This window comes from Mauremys mutica, chromosome 16 (assembly GCF_020497125.1).
Source record: "Mauremys mutica isolate MM-2020 ecotype Southern chromosome 16, ASM2049712v1, whole genome shotgun sequence".
NCBI classification, from domain to species: domain Eukaryota; kingdom Metazoa; phylum Chordata; order Testudines; family Geoemydidae; genus Mauremys; species Mauremys mutica.
This window is the reverse complement of record NC_059087.1, coordinates 10,599,330-10,625,980: the sequence shown is the minus strand read 5'-3', so window position 1 is coordinate 10,625,980 and position 26,651 is coordinate 10,599,330. Positions and strand designations below refer to the sequence as shown.

The 26,651-nt window shown below is 44.1% G+C and overlaps 1 long non-coding RNA gene across 1 annotated transcript in view; it reads left to right on the top strand.

Moving 5' to 3' along the window:
• LOC123351167 overlaps positions 1-26,419 on the top strand; it is a 28,911-nt gene extending 2,492 nt beyond the window's left edge. Inside the window, exons 2-3 of the long non-coding RNA XR_006573943.1 lie at positions 21,199-21,300; positions 25,470-26,419. This is a non-coding gene — a long non-coding RNA (uncharacterized LOC123351167). The remainder of the gene's footprint in view (positions 1-21,198; positions 21,301-25,469) is intronic.
• Positions 26,420-26,651: the final 232 nt, after the last annotated feature.

Here is a 26,651-nt window from a genome sequence, read left to right as displayed (position 1 = left end):
CGGCTGGCAAGGGGCCAGCAGCCAGGACCCCAGGCTGGCAGTGGGCTGAGAGGGGCCTGCGGCCGAGACCCCAGCTGTCAAGGGGCCAGGATTGGGGTTCCATCTGCTGGCTCCTGCCAGCCAGAGACCCGGCTGCTGCCCCGCTTAGCCCGCTGCTGGTCTGGGGTCCTGGCCCTGCCAACACAGACTGGTACCTACCTTCTCCCTGGTTCTGCCCCATTGTCTTCCCCTCTCTCTGCACTGAGCTGAGGGTGGGGGTGCACTGAGCACAGGGCTGGGGTGAAGGAGCAGGTTGGGGTGCAGGGTCTGGCCAGGAGCTAGAATGAGGGAGGGGGCTCAGGGTTGGGGCAGGAGGTTTGGGTGTGGAGTGCTTCCCTGGGAAGCTCCCATTTGGTGTGAGGGGTGCAGGTGGGAATGTGGGTGGGGGGGGCGGGCAGGAGCTCCTGTTTGGTGCTCAGGGTGGGAGGGGTGCAAGAGTCAGGGCATTGGGGGGCTGGGGATGTGTGGGAGGCCAGAGTCAGAGCTGGGGTTGTGGGGTGGGTGCAGGGGGCTGAGGTGTGTGGGGGGGGTGCAGGGGTCAGGGCAGAGGGCTGGGATCAGGGGGCTGGAGGGATATGCCCTGATTCCAACCCCCCTTCCCCAAGGCCCCACTCCTGCCTCTTCTCCGCCTCATTCCTGGTCTGAGCATCGAGGGCGCTGGGGCTCCTCTTCTCCCCCCCCCCCACAAGGGCCAGCGGCGGCAGGGAGGGAGAGGAGGTGGGGCACGGCGCAGCTCGCTGGGGGAAGCTTGGCTGCCGGTGGAGCCTGCCCTACAGCAGCAGCAGCCAGCAGGACCAAGTTTGCTTCTGCCCCCGCCAGAGAGAGCGGTAGGTGGGGGGTGGGGGGCAGAGAAGAGCAGACTGGGCCGGGCAGGATTATTAATGGCACGCTGCTGCCTGCCGGGGTCCCGGCCGTCGGCCCCGCTCAGCCCACTGCCGGGGTTCGGCAGCGGGCTGAGCGGGGCCAGCAGTGGCTGCAGAGTGTCATTAAAAATCGGCTCGGCACGCGTGCCATAGGTTGCTGACTCCTGATTTAGATCCTACTTAATTCAGGGGAAGTCAAGCTCTACGTTTGGCTCCATCTCTTTATAGGCTTACTGGAGTACCATGTCTGTTTAACCCAAAACTGTCTCCAGCGTAATGCTCCCTATGGAAGTTTATCCTACCTGGCAGCAACAATGAATTTCAATGATGGCAAAACTAGATGCCAGTTTATGCTGCTTGAGCACGTAATCTGAATGCCTGTATTGTTTTAGGGTTGTGAGGAAAACCTGTGGAATGTGACTCTTTAAACTAGACCTCCTCATAACCCTCAAATCAGTTCAGCAACACATGACTGCCTTTAGGATTTGGCAAAATCTGCTATGCTGCAGATGATTGGGGGGTCCCCTAATTAAAAAGACATTTTTCCAGTGGATAGCAATCACCAAGTATTCAAGGTTAATCCAGAGCGATTCCCCTCAGAATGCTGGCAAATTGTTATGCTTGCCCATGCATGAAAGAGTTCGCTTGAGTGTTTTCTGTGTCACTTATTCTAAACATCCCGTGGTTTTTTTTTTCTGTAGCACAAAATTCTTTTTTTAATGCAGCTGACATGCGAACCACAATGGTATCACATGTGTTACATTGATGTGTTGTCAGTTCCCATTTCCTGACTATTAATCCCTCTTCTCATGTGTGAAATTTTACATTTCAATCAGTAGATCTTTCCTTTGAACACCTAATTCTTCTAAGACCAAGGTTCCCAAACTGTGGTCCACTGCTGATCACATGGTGTTGCTTCTCCCAGGACTCAGTAGGCCTGCTAAACCCACACTTCTTTCCTATGTCCCTTATATCCAGAGGATATAATAAGCTACCTGCCTCAGGAAGTCAGCAGAAGGGACATAACCTTCCCCACTAGTATCAACACCTGCCAACAGGATGGGGTGCTTCTGTGTAAGACAACTTCTGTACCAGGTTGGCTATATCCCCTATAGTGTAAGACACTTTTGTAGATGAGCTAATCTTAATCTCTATACATTTTCTTATCAAGAACAGAGTAGGCATAGAGCAAAAATCTATGAAACATTAAAAGCATCCAATCCAACCATAGTATTAAACGTGTGTTTTTCCACCATCTCCTCTAGCAGAAGGATAGGAAATGGGAGGTATGGCTGAAAATGATTCATCACCTGCCTGAAACTGATGTTTATCAATTTGAGGCATATCATCTCAGCTGAGCAATAGAACTCCAGCAGATGTCAAAAGCAGTTACACTGCCTGCCTGATCTGTCACGCTTCAGAATAACCTTACTGCTAATGACAATCTACTGTTGATGGAGCGCTTGTTGTTGGTCTAGAATAGTAAGGTGGTCTCAACTCGTCTGTTAGCCTGGAAAGTTGTTTGTGTGTGGTCTAGTGTTACCGTATTGCACTATAATGTGAAAAAGGCACCCTGCTCACTTTATTTTTTCAAACACGGCCCATACTTCGTAATAGTGCTATCCCTATCAAAAACAACAGTTAATATAGTAAGGTGACCTCATCCTCCTGTTTAAATTCACCCATCTTCCACGCTCCCCTTTGAGACTAAAATTTCTCATACTAGGGGCAGGTCTACACTATGGCAAGGATTGATGCTCTGAGAGTGATCCACGGGCAGTCGATTTAGCGGGTCTAGTAAAGAACCACCAAATCAACTGCAGATTGCTCTCCAGTCGATCCCTGTACTCTGTCCCCCGACGAGAAGAGTAAGGTAAGTCGACAGGAGATTTTTCTCCCGTCAACACCCCACGGTAACTCAATCTAAGGTACTTTGACTCCAGCTACATTATGGTTGTGTAGACATAGCCACACAGGCCATTGTGTTACACCTATCTTTAATTTCAACTATGTGCCGAGACCAAGGCTATGTCTACACTAATGAGGTAAGTCAGCCTACGCGATGCAACTCCAGCTACATGAATAACGTAGCTGCAGTTTACTTACCTTACTCTTCTCATCCGGGGGTAGAGTACAATGATCGACTGGAGAGCGATCTGCAGTCGAGTTGGTGGTTCTTTACTAGGCCCGCTAAATCAACCGCCTGTGGATCAGTCTCAGGGAGTTGATCCCTGCCATAGTGTAGACCTGCTCACATGTGATCATGATTCCCTCTAGTGGCTGGTCCCAGAAACTGTGCCATACTACAATTGGTATGAAAAAGCTCCTTGCTCAGGGGAGAGACATTCTCTCTGTCCTTCTATTTGCATTGCAGAAGCTAAGTGTAATCAACTCCACATGGGTCCCAGTGGGGTTTGAACCCAGGACCTGAAGCTCTAAAAGAATGAACCTCTACCCTTAATTTAATAGGATTTAGCTCCATAGCTAGCAGTTAACAGACTCATTAACCTCTTATGTGGCCTAGGCACTTGACGAGTACATGTACAAGCACAGTTGTACAAAGGGGAGGAGAACCTGGCCCCACAATTGTACATTTAAACATGTAAAGATGTAATTAGAATGTTACTAGGTGCTAAAGGTAAGAGAAACCATGGGAGGGGACACAGCTCCCCTTCATCTTGTTGGTTTGGCTAAGCAGCGCTCCCCAGCAGCTTTCCTCCCCTCAGCTAATGCGGGGACAACTGACTGTGTCTAACCACTGAAGGTTACCTCTTGCAAATGGAACTGTACAATGTGCTCCTTGCAGAGGAGGTCCAGACTATAGGGTGACTCTTTGTTTTCTTACTTAAAAAAAAAATCCCTATAAACCAGCCCTACCTACCAGAAAGGGAGGAAGTTTAGGCGGACAAGACAGCTGTAGTTTTGGTTATCTATGACGTGCAGTATCAGCAAAGTAAACCCCAGACTGCAGTGAGATATGGGAGTAAGACAGTCCTAGCTTTGTCACTGCCTGACTTTTGTGTGCTGGAAAGTGCAGTCTTCATATTGCAGTTCACGTAAGCTAAATGCAACACTTACCTTGGAAGGAGAATGAGGAAACCCTACCTCTTTGTACAGTGTTTCTCAGTAGAACTCCCCTTGTAGGGCAGAGAGAATTCTAAGGCTCTAGGAGTGGCTAGGATTGAACACTTGTGCTGTTAAATGAACTCCCTCAGTACAAACCAGCTCTCCCTACTAGTTGCCAAAATTCTCCCTGAGCCACAATGAATGGCCTGTGCCTGACTCCATCCCAGCTGACACAATCTTCCTCTTCTACACCATGCGCTGAGCCCTCTGCACATCACACCCTACTCACGCCATAGCCAAACTAAGAGCTGTCCCTGACGATACCCTTGTGACTGGGATGATCTCCTTTCTTTCAGATTAACAATAAGGGCCATGAAGAAGTCAGTGTACCTGAGGTTTGCCTCTTTGCAGCTGGAATATCCCCACACGCAGGACAGTGCAAGCTGCGTCTATTTTCAGATGCTTCCAACATAGGGACCCCAAAAGATTTCATTCTTAAGTGCACTCCTTTAAAGAATTTCTACTGCTAGGAGGGATTGGATTAAAATAGGAAAGGAAAATCACTCTCTCCTTAGCTGCGAAGAACCTTTTTGAGTTTATTTGTAAATGCTGGTCACTCACAGTCGTACTGGTCACTTGCTACTGCAGTGAAGGAATGCTTTTATTGGCTAGCAAAATGGGCTTGTTCCATAGACAAGCAGCGCATGGGATGAGAAAGCTGACTGACAGCTAGAAAGAACGGGGAGGACACAAATATACTGTCATAATTCCTCTCGCAGTAAGCAACTGCATTAAGCCTTGCCTAAAGGCATTTTGATTAGCTCCCAAATTGCTATCTTTCATAAGGTGCTAATCACTTTTAGCTGTGAATAGACTGATTTGCTAACCATACTGAAACCAAGGGCTGAGGCAAATGCTGATCCGTTGTCAAATTCTAATTGGCTGTTGAAGAGAGAAGCTGTCATTTATGGCTCACACCTCTTTTGTGCATGCTCCTTCCAGTTTGTGATAGATGAATTACATCAGCCAAGAGAAGTTTGAATAGCATTGTATTTTGCATGGGAGGATCTATGTATTCAACTCCCCTTACTGCCTGAAAGCCTGAAAGACACGTGACCTGATGTGTCTGAACTTCAAAGTCTTTCATAAGACTTATTAAAATGAGGTTTAAAATGGAGCTGAGGTTTTGGAAAAAAAATTTGTTTTTCTCTTCTAGCCATAAAAGGAAGCTCCACACATCGAGGGATACAATTTGAGAACTGCTGCTTGACAGTTCAACATAAACAATCCCAGTGATGAAAGCACAATATAAGGATAATTATCTGTTCAAATAAATCTGCTTGATGCTAATGAGCATTTGAACAATCCATTAAGCAGTCAGATTTTCCTGGGCAATCTTCTTTGGTAAGCAAAAATGACACATTTAAAACTTTTATTAAGTATACAGTTTCCTTCCTGCGTCTCCTCTGCCTTGGATAGGAATCCCTTTCCTAATACAGAAAGAGATACTGTATCTCCATTAGCAAGGATTTAGTCCCACATGGCAGTGCACCCATCTTAGTTCAGTGACAGTCAATAGATGAAGGATGGATGGACTAGTTCAGATAAAATAAGAACTGACCCAAATCTTCACTGCCCCACCAACGTGGGCAACCAGACCCAAGACCAGTTTCCAGTCTGAGCTTCAGAGTCACTTTTTGGAGACAGCTGTGGATGTAGCAGTCTTCCATGATTGCATAGTGCCCTAGTGGGCTATGCAGGAATTGCACAAAATACATCTCCCTAGCTCACCTCTTCTGCACTCCAGCTCCCTCTGAACCTCTGCTATGAGGGCACCTAATGTCTTTACCATGCATATCCCAAAGCTGAGTTTACATTGGAGCAAGAGGTTCTCTGTCAGCCACAGTTTTGCCCCTTCAGAGATTTGCTGGATCTGCTCCCAAAATTTGAAAAATTCTAATCAGTTTCCATTCCTTGAGGGTAGAATTCACCCCTATGCTGACTTATGGGACTTATGCTGGCCCTCTGTATAGATCCCACTTAAGGTCCCAGTTCAGAAAAATTCTACAGCAGGTACTTTAAGCACATGTTTAAGTCTAGTTGAGGTCCAATATGACTAAGCATAGGCTTAAAGTTAAACATGTGTTTCCCTGAATCAGTGCCTCACATCCCACTGAAGCTCTCAAAACAGGATGAAAGTGATGCAAAGTCCTTGCACAGGACTTCTGCATCGGGGTGAATTTCTCCATGAGTATTATTTCACTTTTCATTGCCTGCTGGAATGGGACTGTGACACTGCACCCCATGTTCTTCATAATGATGATATGATATGATTATGGCATAATTTTGATGCATTTTGTACAAGACAGGTCATGTGAGGTATCATCCAGCAAATCATAAAATTTTTCCAATATGATTATCCTATTTGTATGCATGTATCATTTTTGTATCCAACGTTAGGAAGATTGACTATGTATCTGTATTTCAATTGTGCTTACTCTGGGTGACACCCACAACTAGCTTTTCTGGTACAACAATGAAGAAGCCAGACAGTGCTGATGGCCCATCAACAAAGACAATGAACCCTGGAAGAACTTAACCTTCCTGTGAATGTTCTAGACAGTCTGTAAGTAATGGCTGCTATAACTCAGCAAGGTCATGTGACCAGACCACCTGTCTCTGGACTCCATCTTGGGATGTCAGTATTTTTCCACAAACCAGTCTGGGAACCAAGTTTTAAAACAAAGGGTTCCCATCATATTGCTAAAGCTATATAAGGCAGGGAGTGAAATCATCTGTGGTTCTTCACTCCCTGCACAAGAAGACTCCTGGAAACACCTGAGTGGGGGGGAGGGAGGGGGGGAGACTGAACTAGGGGACCCAGGCTAAAGGGATTTCTAGCCTATGTGAGAGAGACCTGGGGATTCCAAGCTGTAAACCCAGTGTAGCTTGTCCCTTAAGAATCTGCAGCCTGCTTGTATAATCAGCCAGGGTGAGAATTGGCTAATTCATACGCTATCTTTCTAGTATCTTAGGCTTAGTTTGCATTTTTGTTTATTTGCTAGGTAATCTGCTTTGATCTGTTTGCTATCTCTTATAATCACTTAATCTATCTTTTGTAGTTAATAAACTTGTTTTTGCTTTATCTAAACCAATCAGTTTGGACTGAAGTGCTTGGCAATCTTCACTCAGAGAGGCAGTTGCTTATTCCTCTCCACTTTGAGGGGGGGTTACCTCTGAGCTTATGCTGTACGGTTCCCTGTGCAGTGCAAGACGGTATAATTTTGGGTTTATGCTCCAGAGGGGGTGCGTGCCTGTGGAGCTGAGTTACCTTGGCTTTAGCTTTTCTACTGTTGGTTTGTGGAGTGGCTAGTTAGAGAGCCTGCATGTAACTGCAGCTGGGTGTGCCCGTACCTGTGTGAATGCTGGTGGAATTGTAAGACCAGGAGTGTGTCTGCAGCTTGTCACAGCAGCGCAGTGTGAGAGGGAGCCCAGGTTGGTGGGTCAGAGGGCTCAATGGTTACCCCAGTTACAGGTGGCACCCTGGGGGGAACCCATCACAGGGACATCTTCAGAAACACCCAAGAAATGAATCCAACTTCATCACTGTTTTCTTTAATCCATCTAATTCCCACAATGAGAATGTTAAAAGCTTTGATAACTCCACACATGGGAAGTTACTGGTTACTTTCTTCTGCTGCTTAAGCCAGGTCAAGGCTCCAACGGGGCTAATGGATTTAGAAATGGATATAGATTTTTTTTAAAAGGAACTTTGAGATCTTATTTAATTCTTACCATCTATTTGGACATAAGTTATTTATTATAAAAATAAAATGAAAGCAGATTTTTAATTGAACTTTGAATTAATTTCAAAATGCAATTTCCCCCCCCTTGTGTGAGAATCAATTTTGTGTGTGTGCTTTATTTCACAATTAAATTTGAGACAAATGTATTTTATGGATGCTTAGACTTTGAAATGGTTGTACACTGAAATGATTTTCAGATACATGGAAATTTCACTTGCTGCAACAATAATGAACACATGTAATGGAAAAATACCTTAAAACTATTTTTGGAAATATTAGCAGAAGCTTAATAAGAGTATAAAACTTGTTACAATAAGCTTTTGGAGTTGGAAGTGTATGCTGTAAACAATTTGCTTCTTTGCCCTGAAGAGACAATTTCCTTTATTAAATATCTTGAGCTGAGAGTTATTAAAAATGTGTCCTTTCATTAGTTCAGGTTACTGGTGTCATAAACATTTTGTCCATAAAAATGCTAATTTCTTTTACAAGTTTCGACTCCCATATTCACTTCTCAGTTTTCAATAACAAAAATAATTTTTTTTTTGGCTTGGTACCTGAGAGTTTATTTTGAACAGATCTTGCTTTTTTTTCAAATTTACTTAAGATCCTGCTGTAAATGGAACAATACATTTGAAAACTGGTTTTCTTTTTGCCTGTAAATTAGGAATAGCTAAATAATTTCAGCCCAGTTTTTATAATGTGGCAAGATGTACTTCAAGCACATTCCTTGCTTTTTATCAGCATTTTATGCTAGGATAAATCACCACGGGAGAGCCAGTGAGAGCACAGGATTGTAAATGCCCCTTTTATTTGGGCTGCTTTTGCATAGTGAAAGGCCAATAGCAATATTAATTTGATCATCAGCTGACTCTGATGAATACCTGTAAGCAAAATCTCTTTGAGAAAGCATTTTGAAGGGGAAAAATATGGTGGTTGCCTAGGATCACAAGTTGCCACATCAGAACAAACCAAGAGACCATCTAGGTTCCAACCAGACTATCCCTGCTCCCAAAGGACTTTGTCAGTGATAGTTAGAAATAGAATCTTGGTCACTTGACTCTCAAACGCTTGCTCTGTATGTAGATGTGCTGCCAAACCATTGGGTGCTATTCTGTGTTTTTCCATATTGTATTAACTGATACATCGTAGGGAAATCTATACTTCAAAGCACTGCTGAAGTAAGCAGATAGAACTCCATGGAATTAAATGGAGTTTGAAAATCCAGACCCAACATTGTTTTGGGAGGGATAGTGTTAAACGAATATTCTTAGATTTCATGTAAATGCCTTTGCCCTAATAGCCCCATGAGGGTCCTCAGACTTCCCATTTTGGGAGGATGGAAGAGGGGTGATAGGAGGTAGATTGGAATACAGATCAGGAAGCTGTCAGCAAAATGTTGTTTTACCAAAACTGAAAACATTGGTGGGAACAGGTTGGGTTGGTTTTGACAAGTTTTCTCAACTCCATGTTTTTTGAAAAAATTATCAAAACCAAAACCTTGTTGTTTAGACATTTAAGGTAAACCTAGTACAACTTACTACTATTTAGTACCATTACTTGGTGGGAAACAGCAGAAGATGCTCTGGTCATGGCAGTGAATAGGTGACTTTCCTACCTGCTCTAAGCCACAGTCCACTATCTATGTAGAGTGAAAACACATCCCCCTTCCTGGGGCTTGACTTTATCAACAGAAAATAAACACTAAGACAACATAGGGCTTGACTTTCCAAAGCACCCCGTGCAACTGACAAAGCCAATAATAAATCTGAGTGTTCAGGACCTGTTAAGATTAGACCCATAAAATCAACTCCGAGTCTTCTCTGCCCTACGAGAGCAGCCCAGATCTGAAATCTGCTTCCTTCCTTTTTCATTCCCTCCTGGCTTAATATTGCTGGCAGTTGGTGCAGGGTGGGGACCATTAACTCCCTTCTGCCTTGGTCTGGTGTGAGGTCAGTCCATCTCATCAGAGGGCAACAGCAGTAAAGCTGTCCCACTTGCACCCACATGGCATTCAGTGGGTGCAGGGCTGGCTCCAGGCACCAGCTGACCAAGCACGTGCTTGGGGTGGGCCCTTATAAGCGGTGGCCAATCCTGGTTCGGTGGGGCAGTGCTCGGGGGGGCAGGGGAGGGTTGGTTTTAGTTCAGCGGGGCGGCGCTCAGGGTTTTTTGTTTGTTTTGGCTTGGGGCGGCAAAAAAAGTTAGAGCCGGCCCTGAGTGGATGTGCAAAAGGAGTGCAATTTACAAGGGGTGAGAAGGGCAGAGAAAGTAGGATGTGGTGGGAGGTGTGATATGCCAGAGGATGCAAGATGAAGATCCTCACCCCCAGCAGGGTCCAGGAAGCAAATACAGCATGCTCTGTAAGTGAGGGAGGCAGAAAATCTTTGCATAAGGAAGATGTTGGCTTATACAGAAGCATTAAGTGGCAAATGAGGCTGCACTCAAAGGCTGGGAGAAATGTTTGCTCTGAAACCTTGACAGCTAAATGTAATAATAAAGGCCTAAACTGAAGCACGCCGCAGACTTCCTTCTCTCACTTGCTGTTATGTGGGAGTTCGAAGCAGTTTATTATTCTGGGTCCTATTCTCTGTCTCACCTAATGACTGGGAAGAAGAACCCTGTTTTTATGATTGGCTTTGTCAAGCTGTCAATGGAGCTAACGCCGGCTGCTAACAGGGACAGCTCCGCTATCGTCGCATAGGTGTAAGGGGTGAAGGTATTTCTCACAGCTTGGGTTGTAGAGTTTCCCTTAATTTCCCCTTCTCCAACCCCGGGAGCTATTTTCGTCAGTTCTGATCAGACAGGACTTGTACGGTTGTCAGCGCTTCTGTCAGTCACAGGAGCTACAGAAGGCTGCAGTGGGGGAAGGAGAGGCATTAATGTTTCTAGATGTGCCAAAGCCCTACCCTAGGGCACTGTATTGAGTGCAGGACTTTTTTTGATCTTCTGTGGGGAATCTTTTTCTCCTGGGTGTAGAAGATTGAACATGGGGGATAGAAGCCAGGAGCTGTTGAGTTCTAATCCCAACCCTGACTTGCTGTATGTCCTTGGGCAGATCATTTAAATTCTCTGCATCAAATTCATCCCTCCTGTAACTTCAGTGTGTAGTTACCACTGGCACAGATCTGGCCCTCTGAGTGTCCGTTTCCTCACATACAAACTGAAGATACTTGTCTACCTCACAGAGGGTAAGGTGAGGTAACTATGGTGTTCATGGTTTTGTTCAGAGCTTTGTAAATACAGCTTACTAGCCGTAGGTAAGCATAATTGACCACAGACTGCCCCAGCCTCTACCCTTGGGCTCTAGTCGGGCTGTACAGAATATAAATATGGGGTAGGATTTGGCCATTCACATTATTCTGGTATCACTAGTGTGATAGAGGATATGAGTGTAGATATAGGGCGAACAATGCCAGCCTTAAAGTGCTTGGTGGCCAGATGCCAACGTTCTGCCTTTTCCTGGTCAGGGCAAGCCTGCTTGATGCCCATCCAGGCCATGAGAGTTGGTAGCAGACCTCATCTGCCTGGGGAGAGACCATCTTTTGATGGATGAACAGTGGGGCTGTTTTTTGGGGAAGGATTTTTTTTTCCTGTGTTTCAATCACACATTGTAAATCTCACTCATTTAAAAAAACTAAACACTGACCTATCCCTCTATCACAATGTTACAGCTTGATAGCCCCAAAGGGGAGCAAGCAGAGCCTGCTCCCCTGGCCTCAGGAGGGGCACATAGATCACATGCACTGAGGCAGTCAGGTGCAGCTGCTGCAGATGATTTCGTAAGCCCCTGGTTAAGGTGCCAGTAGACAGAAAGCTGTGCATTGACTGGGATGATTTGTTCCAAGATGCATGAGCCACTTGCCATCAACAGAAGCAAGCAGGGTTGAATTAAGGCAAGCCAAGGCCTAGACACACCATGATACAAAGCCCCACATGGTTCTACCCCCATAGTCCCATCTCCCACTTGGAATGAGACTGATAGAGGGATTCCCTCCCTTCCAAAGAGGCAGGGGCAGCAGCCTGGGGCTCTGCTGTGTTTGGGTGCAGCAGAAGGGCTGAGCACCCCCAGGTCCAAGGGAACTGAATGTGAGCTGCAAGTGCTTGGTGCTTCTGGAAATCAAGCCAAGCACATCTCAAGTTGGGTGTGCAAAAATAGGGGCAGGCCAGGCGAGGCGCCACTTCTGAACATTTTGGCCATAGAGGCTTGTGGAAGATGTCACACCCAGGCAAGGGGCAGAGGTTGGATTTGAACTCCAGTCTTCTAACAACCAGTGCTGTGCTTTAGCTACTTGCCCAAGCAACCAGCCAATAGCCATTGCTCTTAAATATAACTTCAGTTCCCTGGGAGATGTCTGGATGAAGTGGATTTGCCACATCAAGCACATTTACAGTGCCTAGTCCTGGTCTATGGTTAGGGAGTAATAATTCTAATTAAGTGGACTGACTTGTGCCCTCTTTTGAGTAAGAGACCATTTAAGTCTTGTAGGAGGCAAGTAAAGCCAGTGCCTGGCTGGAGTGCTGGACCCCTGTGGCACCTGTGCATAAGGCCGGGGATGAGGCTGCGTCTGGTGCGTGACTAGAATGGTTTTTAGAAATGGCAGGGCATGCTGGGGTGCCTAGCTCAGTTATATAAGAGCACAGCAATGTTCTCCTTGTTGCTCACAAAAGGGAGATCCAAGTCAGAAGGTGGTTGAAGGATGCTGATGATTCTTTTTTTTTCTTTGTCAAGCTTATCCCTGTTTTTCAATAAACAGGCCACAGTGTGAGAAAACACAGAGGCTAGCTTTCCCCACCTCCCTGACGTGCCCTTTGAAAACTGCCCAATGATCTCACCCTCGTGGCTTTCTTTTTCTGCATCGCTCCAGGAAAGTGCTTATTTCCCTGGCATGTCTTCCCTCCACCCCCAAAGTATCTGTCCCCCCCCGTGCTATTCATCTTGTTCTGCTATTTGAATCTCCCATTCCTTCCTGTGTGCCACTGGTGAAGGCACCTAGTAGTAATAAAGGCAGGAGCTGGCTCTTGGCTAAACATGAATCTCTCTAACTTAAATATTCTAATAGAGCCACACAGGCCTCTTCCTGAGAAGAACGAGGCAGTGCAAGAACTGGCTGGCATTGTTTCAGACAGGGGAAAGCCCTGTACCATCCCGGAGGAGGGTCCTTTGTCCTCACAGATCCCGCTGCTGTGAAGATGACTTTATTTTTTGTAACCCTTCCCATCTGCTGTTTTCCCCTTCGCTTTTCCATTTGTTATACTGACGGATGATCTCCCAATCACACTGCTTGCTTTTCTCCGCTGAGCCTTTCTTTAGAAACAAAGATACGAAGCTACTCGCCTCTGTGGCCAACTGCAGCCCAAGGTTTTAGCCATTTGCCTTGGTGGCGAGGGGAGACCCAGGCCTGCCCACGACTTCAGGTCCCGACCCAGGGACCCTTTAGGCGGCAGCCACGTGCTGCGTCTCCTTCAACTCCTACTGTCTGTTTCCCTGGGCCACTTCCCCATAGCCCTAGCACCTTCTCTGCCCCGTACCTGGGCTTCAGTCTTTCAGCCAGTTGTGCTGGAGCTCCCTCTCGTTCCCCTGACCTGGCCCAGCACTGCTCTGTCCAGGGTGCTGGCGGTTCCCTCAGCCCTTCAGGGACCCAGTTCTTTCTCCCTGGGCTCTTAAGAGGGAACTGATTCCTCTGCCATGCAGCTCTCTTTATATATGGGCCTGCTCTGCCCTGATTGGCTGCTCCTTGCAGCCCCTCACTGATTGGCTGTCTGCTGTGGAGCCTCCCCTTTTAACCCTTTCTCCACCAGTGTGGGGGCAGACAATGCATCACAGGCCCCCAGAGTTCTTTTTTATAAGTAACTTTATTAGCCCCCTGATCTGCCTAGCTGTTGTCACTTCCAGTCTAGTAATGAAACCAACCCCACTGTGTAAACACATTACCTGAGTAGTATGATGGCAAAACTTTACAAAATATTGAATGAAATAACCTCCAACTTCTGCAGATGGCTGGGAAGGGAGCAGCAGTGAAATAATGTTACTGTAAGAGGCGGTAACAGCTCTCTTTTTATTTTTTTAAGTTGTAGAATTTAATAAATAAGTCATCTTTGATATGAAGACACTATTTTTTCATCTGAAGGATCTCAAAGCTCTCTATAGATACAGTAATCTCTACCTCACCCTCCATGAGGTAGGTAGGTATAATATTCTCCATTCTACAGATGGAAATTGAGAGACACAGGGTGTTTGGTCTGCTCGAGCACTCACAGCTGGAAATAAAACACAAGTCCTAACTCTATTGTGCTAAAGTACTTTGCCACACTGAATGCATGTGCATGTACACACTGTGGAATTCTCTGCCATTCCATGGATCTGCATACAAGCTACCTGGTCTCAGGTGACCCACAGTGGCCAGCAGAAAAGAGGAGAGACTCACCCAGAGCACCCCCATTGAAAGGAGATATCTAACCAACCCATGCAGCCTTTACAGGAGAGGTGGAATAAAAGGGGGGAGGGGGAAGTGTGAGTCTTGGAACTTCCTTCCGCTCTTGGATGTTTGCACGAGCCAAACTTTTGAACAATCTTATTGAGCACTATGCAGCTCCTGCTGTAGTCAAGGTTGCCACTCAAGTCCTTGCCCTGCAGGATCAGGAAGAAGATAATTACTTCTACATGTCATGTGCCTCTTGATCTGCCATCTAGGAAGCTGAATCCTTACAGCATTTACCCTCAAGGGAAGAGATAAATTAAAAAAAAATCTGTTAAGTGACTTTCTACTTCTGTGCATTCCTTGTCAGCCTGCTCACCATGCTAACAAGTGTCACTATGGTCTTTGCTAAAGAACTTCAGGGATGAGGATGACAGGTACTGGAAAGGGGAAGGGAAAATGACAGATAAAAAGGATTGTCTGTGTCACTTCTGTGGCACCTGTCATTGAATTCAGCACTTCGTGTAGTTCTGAGTGATGGCCTTCCTATATTTTTAAATGGTAAGGTGGCCAGTGAACAGATGTGCTAATTCTTCTACGGTAGAGATGTTTTAATTGTGGGTATTGTGTAACAGGACCTAATCATGGGTTTCTTTTGGTTGTTGTTTATTTGTAATATTCATAGTTTAATTCTCGGCATCAACTACTTGCTAAATCGGATTTTGGAACTTAATTTGTCAAGCGTGGTTTTTTCTTTTCTTTTCTTCTCCTCCCCCCCTTAAGTTGATTTGGTCATACTGAGAGTTCTCTGTGTAGGAATTTAAAAAACCCCTCTTGATTAGCTGAAAGGGGAGTGAAATGAAATATACAAATACAACTTTATTTCCCCTCCACTCTCTCGATGAATATCTTGAGGCTATTCTCAACTTATTTTATGTCACATGAGTGAGTGTGAAAATGGAAATGCATAGGGAAAATGGAAAAACATGAACATTCCTGTTACTGAAACAAAACTAAATTATTATGACAAAATGATCATGAATATGGAAAGGAAAACAAGAATAAGTGGTTTTTCCCATTGCCTAGCCCTAAATCTTGTGTGATTTGTACAATGGAAATTCAACACACGAATGACCATAAAATTGAGATGTGGAGAGCTGAGACCATTGTAATATATAGAAGATATACAAACTGTTTAAAAATAAATATTAAAAAACAGCCTATCACTTCTTTCTGAACAATAAAACATCCATCCTCCAATCCTTATGGCCTAGCTGCTTCAGTTCAGAGAATCCTAGCAATTAGAGCATATTATTTCAAGTAGTCCATCCACCAGCACATGCAGGGTTGTTCCCTACTCTACGAGTGAAATAATGGCCCCATTGAAGTCAGTGGCAAAACTGCCTTTGACTCCAAAGTGGCCAGGATTCCACCCAATATTTCCTAGTGATTTGTCCAGTCTCGTGTTCTGGAGGAACGTATCTGCTTTGATACCTAAGTGTGCAGTAGGATCAGCTAGGATGGGAGTTTTAGAGCCAAATCATCCTCTCCCTGGGAAGAATCAGACATAGGCATCAGGAAGTTGCCAAATGATCATTTTCTGCAGTTTTAAACCTTTAGGGTCTCTCTAGATGGGGGAACGGGGATTGTTCCTTTTCTTCTGTGACCTGTGCAAGAGTTTTGGCTTTAGGGCTTAAGGATCATCCAGACTCATGAAGACTCACTTCCTTGGCAAACCTGTACACTATACCCCTGCCTTCAGTTCTTTTCATTGCCAACTTAAGCAATCCTGCCTTGGCTGAACGGATCGCTGGGTAGCACCAACGATAGAGACAATGCCTAGTCTCAGGGGAAACAGTCATGACGAGATGACCTTTTGTAGTCTCCTTTTGTCATCTACGCAGAAAAGAACCTCGTAGTTCAAAACCTTGCTCCCTCCCAAGTTTCTCTCATATTGATGAAACTCAGACATGGCTGCAAAACAACTGTATCTTTGGTTAGCTCTTTTTCCCCTCCTCCATTAGTTTTCATTTTGCCATTCTGCACTTTTGCGATCGTAATCAGGACAACTAGTGGAACTGTCAAAATGCCATGAAAAAGTCCATATTTTTGGCTCAACCAGAAAGTACCCATAAATTTCATATTTCTCATGACATTTCTAGCTAGATTTCACAGATGCAAGAAGTTCGGTTAGTTCACTAAGCTTTGGATGAATATCTGAACCAACCCACTCCCCCCGCCAGATATTTTTGAGGTTCACTCAGCAGCTGTAACTCAATAAGCAAAGAATCAGCTTTGCTGAGCAGAGGTTTTGGGTGATTTGTTTAGCTCTCTTGATGATGTAACAAAAGACTGATATTGCCACTAATTTCTTGCCTACATCAGCTATGGATTGTGATCACTATTCTGATTTTTATAAACAGCACACTGTTAGACAGTTCATCAGCTATTGAGGCTTACAGTATCCAAAGTGTGTGTTCATGAACAATATCTTTTTAATACCTCATTTTACACAGGTTCCTTTAAGAAAGATGAAAGTGTAGAAATGTCAGCTGTTGCTAGTTATGCATAGTCAGTGAAGTTGCTTGCCCTCTGCAGATGGTGTGTGTGTATATAACTTCTAAAGTGCCACATTTTTGTGGCACGTCTGGATCATGAATATACATTTTCCACGGAAGGAATGTTTACTGATCTTGGTTCAGAACAGGAGTTAGGGATGGAATAATCGGATTCTTTTTAGGCCTGACTTTTAACTCTGACTGGTCTTCAGTAAATAAGTGTCCCAGGTAGGCAGTTCCATGAACTCTGTTAATTAGCCGAGCCAGGAGGGTTCTAATATAGAACAGCTAAATGTGCATTTTTGTTAACTACCTTGCTTAATAATAATAACAAAAATCTATAAAATTAGCTTTTTTTTCTCAAAACACCCTACTGATGCACTAGGCCAGTTTTTCAGATGACTTCAGTTATCTTCCAGCATCTGCCCTGTAAATTTTACTCACTGATCTGACTGCAAAATGCCTTTTTATGTCTGCAATTTTAAAAAAATCTTTCTATTGTGCCCATGCCCAGGATATCTCTGCACCTGCACCAACACATACAAAACTTGCAATTCTGGCTGGTGTAAAGAATTGTGGACACAGTTTCAACTGCTGCATTTGAAAATTGAACCCATTAAGACAGAAATCAAGAGTTCCAACGTTCAGATCGCATTCCCTAAAGTGACACACGAGCCAGCCGATACATCTCTGTGTCCTGTCTCGATGCTCTCTGAGGAATTATGTAGGGAGAGATTTCCCCTAACAGATGTATTTGTATTAGTATTTACTGCTCATGGAGAAAATTCTGGGCTGCTGTTCAGTGCCTAGATTTTTATTACAATTTTTTTAAAAATCTGACATCTGGGTTAAGGCCAATCACACCCTTTCTCTTTTCTGGCAAAGGTAGTTGATTTGAAGTATATATTCCTGTCTTTTGTTTTACCCTGCCTCATTGTCTAAGAAAAGATGGTGAAATAGATGGGCAGTGTACGTATATATTATTTCACAGAACTTGTGGTCAGCTTGTGGCATTCTCTTCCACAGAAGGTCGTCAAATGCAGTCTGCTGTAACTAGATTTTTAAAAAGGAAGGGTTTGACTATGTCATATCCACAAACACAAGGGGCCTCACTGCCGGTATCTTGAATTTGGGCTTTTTTTTCACGTTTCGAGACACTTGCTCCTCTGGTCCCTAGGAGTCGCAGTGCCAGGGACTCACTTCCTCTCCTTCACCTGCAATCTCCAGCCCCAGAGTCGGTGTCTATACAAGGAGCTGCATATTAACTTCTGAAGAGCTGCATGTGGCTCTGGAGCCACAGGTTGGCCACCCCTGTTCCAATCGGTATTCATAGTCCAGCGTTGGTAGTGCTTTGTGGTTCACTCCTCTCCCACTGAAGATCCTTGACTTGCTGTGGCTGGTGTTAAGTGCTTCGCTTGCTGAAAATCTTTGAGATAATACATTCTTCCTTCCTCATTTGCACAGTGAAGTATGAAGCTGAAAGGGCAAGAGAAAAGATTAGTGGCCCTAAAATCTTCTTTCTTTCTGTGATAGAGCTCGGAGATTGACTCCAAAAATCTGGTTAGCTGGCAAATACAAATTCAGACACACTGGCGGCCAGATATGCCCAGCTGTATGTGTGCCACCTGCTGATCCGTGTGTTGTATGGGCTGCCTGCCACTTGCATTACTTACTTTGTGCTGGGATGCAATAGCAGAGAACAGGAGCCAAATGCAAAGTTAAGCAGCATCTTTTTCTCTAGTTGAAGTTTTCTTCTCTGGTTGATTTGCTTTGTTAGTTTTCTCCTGTCTCATCCTACAGCAGCAGGCAAGAATGCCAGTGATGACACCATTTTTTGTTCAAACCTCAGATGCTGGTTTAGGGAGAGACGTTCACCTGACCTGAAATTTATAGCTAATTGATAGGGAAGGATTAAATTTTTCTGATGATGAAATGGGGAAAACCCTCAGATAATATCTTGAGGTTTGAAAACATCTGTGTGTGTAGTTACACTTCACGATTGTGCAAATGTTCGCTGTGGATTGTCCTCACAACTCCCCAGTAAAATAATTGTATTATTACAATGGCACCTAGAAGCCTCAATTGTGCGGGTGCTGTGTGCGCACATGACAAAATGGAGGTTCCTACCCTAAAGAATTTGCAGTCTAGGTACATGAGTGAAAACAGGTGGATACAGCAATAGATAGCAGAGCTGAAGTTAACGGTAAGCTCATCGGCATTGTCATCCTCCGCAATTGGTCCCCTCTTCCTTTGTCTATCCTAAGCATTTGGCGCCTGGCGCCTCACCCTCAAAGTCCATTGAAGTAAATGCAAATATTCCCATGGGTTTTGGGATGAGACCCATACACAGTGGTCATCACTATGACCTCTAGCCACTCTGTTGTCTTGGGTTTCTCTGTTAAGCCTGCCATGGAGAGAGACTGGACTACATTGCAGTGGTTTCTCCACTGGCTGGGCAGTTTGAAGAAGACTGCTCAACTGTAGTATCCACTCTGTGGGCCAGCTGAGAGCTTGGGCCTTGAGGGCATCCTTCGACTGTGCTCAACAAGGGAAAATGTTCGGTGCTGCTAACACTGCCCTTCACTCTTGTAGTGACACATTCCCATCTCTGCTTTTCTTAATCATAGAGTGAATTATGGCCAGAATGAAGGCTGACACTCTGAACTTTCCGGTTCTTGTTAGCTTGTGACGACCTGAATGCTTTAGAACTTGGTTCTTTCAAATTGATCAGTGGAGACTTAACCATGGAGGTATTAATGTGCCTTGTGATGGGCTCATGCCTTATGGTGGTGTGTGTGTGTGTGTGATAGAAAGGCCTTAAAATAAATTGGTTTTGCCCAGTTGTGCAGCACACGGAATCACTGTTATACTGATCTAACTGTAGTGAATTTCTTTCAGCCTACAGAAGATCTTTGTAAAATAAAGGGAATACGTTGTGGAAAGAACACTCGAGGCTCATTTTAGGAGAGTAAGGCCCTTGAGTTAGTATACAATATACACTGCAATCATTGCTTGTTTATATGTATCAGAACATGTCCATATTGCCGAAGCCCCTAGGCTCCTTTAAATCAATGAGATAGAATACATCAACATCTTGTGATTTATAACAGCTGGCACCATCCACATAGTCCCCAAGATCATGAGTGCAAAGATCATGAGTGCAAATGCCATCCAAAGTGTGTGAATCCGTGGACACCCTTCTCCAAAATTGACTAAGATCATCATTTAGAATTTAGGTTATGCATATGTTTCATTCAGCCTCTTTCAGAGACAGTGTGACCAAAACAATAGGCCTTCCTTTGAACCCACCATGTCCTGATTTGGTAGGAGCAGAAAGGGAGAGAATTCCAGACTCATGAACCATTAACTGAAATTCCTTGTTGCCAAGGCCTCTCCTCCCATAATTCAAGGGAATTGATATCGGCTGTCTTAAGGGTACTCAAAAAGCATGATAATTTCTTTAGTAGTACTGCCTCAGGTCATACAAGGGTTAGTTGACTGACATCTACTCCTTGAATTGCACTCAGAAGCAGAGAGTACACCAATACTGCAGGTGGATCACCAGTATAATCTCAATTCAGTTCACACAGCTAAGCACTACAGTGGACTGCTATTTTCTGCATTAGGGGATTGATCCTGTATCCTCTGAGTTTGTGAATTGGTTGAATCCCATTGACTTGAACAGAAGATGGAGCAAGCCCTAGCTGAAGCTTTCAGGTGATCTACAAGGATCTCTCTAAGTGCATCTCATCATATGAACATCACAATGGTGAGGTGACAGAGGCTTTGTCTACATGAAGTTGTATGGGTTAAACCAAAGTAATTAAACTAGGGCCAACTCCTGTGTGGACAGTCCTATTTCAGTTTAAACCTCACGTTATTTTGGTTTAGCTGAAACTGAGGAAGCTGTTTAAGCTTAGACCAAAATAAAAGTCACTCTCTTATACCAGAGTGTCTGCACAAAAATTTGAACCGGTATAAGTAAATTGCTTTAAAAAACAATTTAAATTAAACCCATGCAAGGTTCTTATGTAGACAGTGCCAAAACCATGAAGAACTGTGGTGTGGTCTCTTGCTAGAGAAAGGGTTGGAACCTCTTACCCAAATACAATTAGAAAAAGCTGTTTTGATGTCTCACCCACTGCTGCTCCTTGGGATGCCAGATGCCAATGAGATGCAAAATAATTGCTAACCTGCAATCTTCTGGCAAACCATGGGCAATGCCTCTGACTAGATGGAGCAGATATAACCCAGGCCAAATCTTTTAGAGGCGTATAGTGCTCCGATCCCTATTAGTATGATCACAGGAATTATTATTTGTAAATGTTTGTAATAAATGGACAGTGCGGCCAAATTTAAGCTAGCTTTGTTAAGAATGTAACATCCCCAAAACTATGGGATGGTTGGAAATGCTTGGTATGCTACATATGACAGCATGTAAATCATTTTACAGGTAAAAGGGCATATCATGTCAGAAGTTTCTAAGATTGAGGAATTGTGTCTACATGCTGATGGCATCATAGGGCTCATTAAGTTTCAACACTCGGTGAGGTAGGTAAGAATTATTTTCATATAGCAGGTGGGTAAAATGAGGCACTGCTTGGGTAAAGTACTTGCCCAAGATTGCATAGGAAGTCAGTGGCAAAACCAAGAGTGTGTCCCATAGACCCCCGCTATTGCCCTAGACAACACTGACGCAACAAGTTGAGTAGCAGGCAAGGTCTTCGCGGAGGGGGGCACGCCGAGGCTTTCCTAACACAAGCCTGCACAGAACTTTTCAAGCCAAGGCGTGGAGAGTAAATCTACTGTTTAACTGTGTTAGCTCAGTTTGACTAATGCTTAGAGGACTCTGTCACAAACAGTAAATTACTGGAAGAAGAAATTCCCACCAAGGTAACGAGTGCCAAATAAAATGCATTAGCCAATAAAAGCACTATTAGAAAGCAAGCACTTTTAACATGATTTACAACAGGCTGGAGCTCCACAATGGCAAATGGAAGGAAAGGAAATTACACCATGGGAGGACTACTACTTTTGTGGTACATGCTGGAAACCAACAGGGACAACTTTAAGTTGCTGCTGCACATGGCACACCTGAGTTTAGCCTCCCAGAAGAAAGAGTATTTGAAAGAACAAATACCAAGGAGGGAGATGGAATTGTTAAGCATAGTCCAAGGGCTAACTAGCAGGTGCCAGAATCTGTTTTTTCTGATTTAGGAGCATATTACTTCATGGACTTCTCGTGAAATCAGGTACCTTACTCCCACTGAGTGGTATCGGGGCAAGAAAGAGGAAAGATGAGCCTCAGATCAACTAGTAATGATTGCTGACGGATAGTGTAAGAGTTTGTGCCATTGGATAATTTGGTGGCTAGACGATCCATTTGCAATATGAGATTTAAAAAGAGAAGGTGGGTAAAGGGAGGTATTGTGGCTCAGTGGATTCACAGTGGCTGGGGGCTCAAGAGCTCTGGATTCTAGGCCCATCTCTGCCATTGGCCTGTTGGGTCACCTCAGGCAAGGCATATCACCCCTCAGTGATGGAGAAACTAAAGCATAAGCATGGGAATAATGATACTTACCTCCGTTGTACGGTGCTTGGTGGTCAACTGACCGGAATCTCTACAGAAGAGCGAGGAATTAAGAAGGGAATTTTCAGGATGCTGAACTAACACAGCCTAGGGAGGCATTTTACTGTCATCAAACAAACCTTATTAGCACAATACTGAAGGAACAAGACCTCTCCCAGGGACCAATCTGACAAGGAAGGGAGAAAAACCTTGTCATGTTAACCGTAGCCCACTTTGTACTTCAGAGAAGGTGCATGTTTTCCATTTGGAATTAGCACCATTCTACTCTAACGAAGGGATGATCACAGGGAGTAGTCCCAAGGAGGCCAACATGAAGAAAGCAATCTATATATTGAGCTGCCTCTCCCTGTTTAAATGCTGTGTCATTTAACAATCTAACAAAATGTTGCTACAGTGTTGTAATTAAGTGATTATTTTACACAGGCGGCTGCCTTACAAGCTCTGTATTGAATTACCAAGTTGATATGCTGATGGCTTGAAATCATATTAAAATGATTTAGTGCCAGATTGGTGTTGCTGCATTAGGGCAGTTGGTACAAAACAGTTCTCATGCACTGTTCTTTTAAAAGGCACCAAGGCTAATCACACGCTACCTGGCCCAATGGCCTCTTTTTAAAAGGATATTTCCTGTTGCAAAGAGAATGTGGGGAAACAGAACAACCCTTCATCTGTGATGTTAAAGTTTCTTTATTACATTTCACAGTGATCTTCCTGAGCCACTAGGAGCTTGGCACCAACATGGAGCTAGAGTTTTGGTGGAAGGCTCTCCAGCCGCTCCTGTGTAACAATATCCATATACTGGTCTTTCTTGGCACTCCTGTGTACAGGAAGTTCTGGTCAGGTTTTAATATTCTCTAAATGACCTCCTCATTCCCCTGAAAGAATCCTTTTGCATGTCTCACTGTACGTGCTATTGTTTCAGTTTGTAAATCTGTCGTAGTTTTACTGCCAAGGCACAGAAATATAAATTATGATGCCCAACAAACTCCCCTCCCCCCCATGGTCTTACCTTTGACCATGCAAATCTTTCTGCCAAGGGATTGAGCTCTGTCCTTAGCCAGAGTAAAGGCCCTTCTTACATGTGCAATGGTGTTATAGCATCCTTATGCCCCTTTTTATAGCTACTGGCACCTCATTGACTCCCGTCCACATTCAGAGAATAAGAGGGTGACAACCGTTCAAAAGATAGTTGGGAATCTAGACAGAGGTGTCACAATATTGTGGTGTACTTTGGGCCCTAGATCCTTTTCAAAGAACCCAAAGGAGGGGTAGTGGGTCCTAATTCACCAAAAGAGAGGGGGTGGGGCTGGGGTTTGCCGAAGGACTGGGTGGGGAAGGAAATAATTGTTCTTCCGAAAAGGAGACTGGAATGCTAGAGAGTGGAAGTGGACCGTGGGAAGACTGAGAGGTGGGAGGCCTACTGGATTAACTCCGAGAAGGCTATCTAGAAGATGGAGAGGAGGGGATGTGCCTATTAGTGGAGTGAAGATTGTGTTAGAATGGGAGAGAACAGGTCATGGACCCTGGAAGCGTATTTTAACGGTTTGGATTATTCATATCCGCTTCTGATATGCAAAATGGAGACAACAACCACTTTTTGTTGTTGTTGGCACAAAGCTTTTGGGGCCAAAATGATGATAAAGTGGAATAAGCTGCACCTCTGCAAGGCCCTGTGAAGGATACAATTTTTAGAGTCATAAACTACTTTTTATGCTTATGGTTCAGATGTTCACCCCGGGCAGCAACTTGCAATCAATCCAATGTTTTCTCTTATAATTCTGCTGGAAAACGGTGGTGATGATATAAAATACAACTATTCTATGATTCTAAAGGAAGCCTGAGAGAGAGAGGGGAAAAAATGATAGATTAAATTCTTAGCTTGTTTACTTGGTTACAGCTCCCAGTGGAGAAGACAAGGCTGAATTTCTCGCAGGTCGCTACAAGAAGCACTCACTTCAACTTGTGCTGTAGCCTCAAAAAAACAACAACATTTTACACTGGTTTATATGTACGGTTGTCCTGCCTGTTAAGGAAAGGCAGGTTGGTCTTGTGGTTAAGACACAGTGCTGGGGGTTTAAAAGATCTGCAGTTCAACATCTACTCCAGCACAGACCCAGTCTTATGTGACTGTGGGCAAGTGATGTGGGATGGTTTTGTTTTGTTTTAAAGCACTTAAGTGACTTAGGAGCAGCAACTTGGGGTACATAAGACACATCAGATTCCTGAAAGGGGTACAGTAGTCTGGAAAGGTTGAGAACCCCTGGAAGATGCTAGGGCTAGATATCTGAGAACAGCTGTAACCAACCAAACATTAGATTAGATATTTCTTGAAATATGATGACGGTTTGTTGCCCCAAGGAAAGGGGGTCATGGCTCTGGGTATTTTTAAATTTGTTGTTCCTTTTTTCATACGTAGGGTAATTTCATTAAAATATTTTGGATTTAATATCTGTAGCTTATGTACTCATGATTATTCTCTGAGCTGCATCTTTAAATATGGGGTGAAATTTTGGTCCCACTGAAATCCAATGAGGGTTTTGCCATTGACTTCAGTGGGGCTAGGATTTCATCCAAGAGGTCTAGCTGCTTGTCTGCTATGAGGTAGGACCAAAAAGGGATTCCAAACAGGGCCGGCTCCAGGCACCAGCATTCCAAGCTGGTGCTTGGGGTGGCAATCTGCAAAGGGGGCACGGACAGCTAAACGCTAAACATAGAAGCTGCCGCAGAATTGCCGCCACCGCGGAAACGTGCCTGCTGCCCTAAGGGCGCACGGACTGCCCCCGCCCTCCGCGGCGGCAATTCGGTGTGCTGCTTGGGGCAGCGAAAACTGTAGAGCCGGCCTTGATTCAGAACAGATGAGTTCACAGAATTGGATGCATTCAGCTTTCTTACACACTGTCCATGGGCAATAAATGGTGACTATTGCCTTGAGTTATGGGGGGGTTATGTCCCTTTATAAACTTGCATCCAATAAATTCTTTATATTAATAGGTAACCCGTATTTGAATCCTGCTAAATTCCTGACCTCCCTATCATGAGGCACTGAGTTCCTCTGGCTAATGGTGTATTTTTCAAAAAGGAGGGAAAGCATTTCCTTTCAACTGTTTTTTAAACATTTCTTTTAATTTCACTAGGCAAATTGCATCTGATAACACAACAGGACCCCAACCAACCACGAAGGATCAATTGGGTATGATGCTTTCTGCTGCTAAATCTGGTAACACCCCCAAGTGAGGCAGACTCTAGAAAGAACTAGAAGACAATAGAGAGCTACAGAGCAAAATCCGTCTTTAACAGTACTCTAATATCATGAAAAATCCAGCCTTGCAGCCAAATTGGATATAATTCAAGATTGTTTAAATGAGCCAACTTCTACATTGGTGCCGGCTGAGAAAACTATTGAAGTATTATCTGTATCGGCAGTGTAGCAAGAACCAAAAAAAAAAAAAGGTCTTTGCAAGCTGTGACAACCTCCGTTGGTGCATGACAATATTGCCTTACGGCAGAAGCAAGGGAATATAAGAAACAAAGTGAAATACTGTAGCCTTGGAGTGATTAACTTTTCAATGAAAATAAAGGAAGAACCCTTTGACTACTTTTAAATACTTTTTTTTTCTTTTGGAACATAGAACAATATTGCTTCTTTTATTTGTACTTGGAAGGATTTTTTTTCTTTTTTTTTTTAATAAATACCAGCAACAGGGATGGTGGCTTTGACAGCATTGTCACAATAGAAGCTGGAAAGAGGGGAGTGTCTTGCAATTAAGTCTGGATTACAGTAGAGGAAACACATGGATAAGAAATGAACCTCTAATTCCACTAATCTTGTCTGGGTGGTGTTTTGTCTGTAGACCCAGGCCATATCACATGATATGATCCCATGCATGGATTCTCAGGCTTGCTTGTCAGCCCAACAATTTTTTTTTTCAGAAGGGGCACACTATTATCTTTATCTGCTTTGTAGGGATAGTGTGAGGTTTGTTTAATGCTTTTTGATCCTCTGTTGAGAAGGCTACATATAAATGGGAAGTATTATTAATGGTAGTATTAATTGCCTGCTAACTCAGCATCCTATTTAATCTTCCTGTTGTATTTCATTGGCAAAAATATATTACAAATATGGAAGATGCCCAGAGGAGATACATACTTTTTAGCATCAAGCTCTGTCTAAGCAATTGGGTGTACTGTATTTTTATTTGTGACAAAATCCACGTATATGATTTTGATACATCTGAAAAGGGAATTACATTTGCCTGCCACTTTTATCAGACCTTTGAGAATTTGTATTATAAATTCATGAATTAGGATGGCAAGGG